Genomic DNA, 2,821 nt, shown 5'->3' with positions numbered 1-2,821 from the left:
CTACTACTATTACTACTACTACTTTTATTACAACTACTTCTACTACTACTACTACTACTACTATCATATGTGGGCGTTATCGCGATGAAGTATCGATAATCTATCGCGATAGTGATATTGGGGTATCGGTTATCCGAATTATTTTTCTCGCCTTATCGGTTCATCGGCATCACCGATACTTTTGGTTCCAAACTAGCGATAATCGATAATTTTGGTTTTTGGAATATGAACATGTTGAAATTTTAAACTTTCAAAATAAACTGTAGTTATTTTACTTAAAACAGTACTTTCCATTAGTGAAGAGACAGGATAAACATTGAATTTGAATATTTTTCTATGATTTTTCTAAGTTTTCTAAGATAAGGAATAAAGATTTTGATTTATCGATTTCTTTAAAATAGTATCAGTATTGTTATCGCTAGTATCAGAATTTTGGATTTATCGGTTATCGGTTATCGAGCGACAAATCTATTGCCAGTTATCGATTCGGTTATCACCGAGAAAGTTATCGTTATCAATTTATCGGTGATCGTGATATATTATTTTCGTTATCGTGGCCAGCTATGACTACTACAGCTACTGCTGCTGCTTCTACAACAACAACAAGTAATAATAATAATAATAATATGATAATAATAATAATAATAATAATTAGAAATAATAATAATAATAATAATTAGAGGAAGAGGTGAGAAGAAACACAGTTGTTGGAGGTGAGTTTATCCCCAACTAGTTTCCCTCAGGCTTCTTCAAGGGAACTGAAAGTTACTCATTACGGAACGGAACGGAAAGAAAAGAGTGGAGGAAGTAAAGAACAACAACTTAGAGAAAGAGAAATATGGGGTGAAAAGAATGGGGTGAAAGACAGCAAGAGATAGAAAGTTTGTGGGTTTTAACACACTACTAGATTAATTTTTTTTTTCTTTTTCCCTTCAAGTATCTGCCGAGCACAGCAGTAAGATGTCTTATACAATTTTTTTTTTTATTATGTTTTGTCATTTTCTTTTCAGGTTGGAGCCACTCAGCTGGTATTGGAGGAGGCGATGATTTTATTTTTCATGATTTTAATAAAGTATTACTCTTTTTCGTGTTTCATTACCTTAGTAAAAACAAAGACAAAAAAAAAAAACACCGGACTAGGTTAGTATACAGGTAAGTATCTTGCTACGTCCTGGTAAGTATAATAATAAGGTAAAGATCTACAAACAACAATGTAGGAGCATGCACAAAGCTTCTTTTTTTTTTCAGATTAAGACAAAGGGAAGAAAGCGATGCGGAGAAGGAGAGCAGAAAGTGAGTATACAGATGAATTATAAGGTAAGTCATACTAATTGGATCAATCAGTGAATGCTAAGTAATTAATTTGCATTAAGTGCAAGGAATACAAGAACGAGACCGTTTTTTTTTTTTTTTTCTTTTTTTTTTACTCTGGTCATGACTCTTGCTTTATTGGGCCGGCGAGGACGCGTGACGTGCTGGTAGCCACACTGCCCACTGATTGGATGGTGCGCGCGCTGTATCTGCCTCCGGTCTCTGGAAGGCACATACGGCCGCTGCTGGCGCTAGACGCTCGGTGGTGTCTCACGTCAGAGTGGTGCTCCTTAATCCTGGTGTCAAGCCCCCTACACGTTTCACCAAAATAGTTGGCGTCACAACCACTGCAGGGTACTTGGTACACCACGCTGTCGGGGCTATTTCTCTTACGTCCAAGCATTTCTCCTATTCGTTGTCCTCCTGTGTTTACCGTGATGTATTTAACTTGGTGGAAGGCTGCACCCAAACTCTCCAACCTGCCAGGTCATTCCCCAGAAGGAAATCAACCCGACACTGGCAGGTCCTCCGCAAGTGCCACCTGGGCCTCCGCGGTCATTAGCAGGAATGACAGCCTAATCGCCGTGGGGAAGCTTTCTGCGGCGCCAATTCCACGGCACCATACAAGCTGATCGGAGGCAACTCGCCTCCCGGTCACTTTCCTGCATAGTGACTGCTGTGCGGCTGTGTCTTTCAAAACAGTTACTGGGTATTTAATCTCATCAATCTCAACAGTGCCCCAACATAAGAAAGGGCGGCACCAGTCTAATTCAGACATCACAAAGGACGGTGAGGTATCAACAGACGAGGGGGCGGCCACTCCTCCCTTTCCACCCTCACCACCAAATACAGGCCGGATCTCATCTCTCCTGGCCACGGATATGAGACACTATTAGAGCCACTGGCTTCTGGGGAGTCTTGGACGTTGTGGCGGACGCTAATTTAGGGCAATTATACTTAAAATGCCCAGTATTCTTGCAATAATGACAGGTTGCATGCTGTACCTGGGAGTGCTGTGTTGCATGCTCCCAGTCTGTCTCCGTCAAGGGCTATGTAGAGACTTATTTCCTACAGAGTTTACTCGCCCCGACTTATTCCCAGAGCCACTACTAAAACGTGGACTTCAAAACTGGCGCCCGCTATGCCACCAGATGAAACTTCATCACAGACGTACCACCAATCCAGTGCAGGGTTGGCATTAAAAACACCCTCCCCTCCCCCCAAAAAAAAATCTTTTAGGGGAGATTTTTAAAAATATTCTATATATCAAAATTTATTTATATATCGATAAATAAAGGTTACGTATGTACTTGTACATAAAAAATGTAAAAGTAGTCAAGCCTGACCCATTTATTTCCTATATAGTACAAGTCAACACAGGCTTTGTCCAACCGGACCAACCTGTATCAGCATGACCTAAACATTAATAGAAAAAGTAAAAATCTTTCAATATCTAACTTTCTTCGTGACTTTTGGCACCTAACCAAACTCCAATCTCCTATAACCTTTC

The sequence above is a fragment of the Scylla paramamosain genome, chromosome 2 (assembly GCF_035594125.1).
Source record: "Scylla paramamosain isolate STU-SP2022 chromosome 2, ASM3559412v1, whole genome shotgun sequence".
Taxonomy (NCBI): Eukaryota; Metazoa; Arthropoda; class Malacostraca; order Decapoda; family Portunidae; genus Scylla; species Scylla paramamosain.
Note: the sequence above shows the minus strand (reverse complement) of the source record.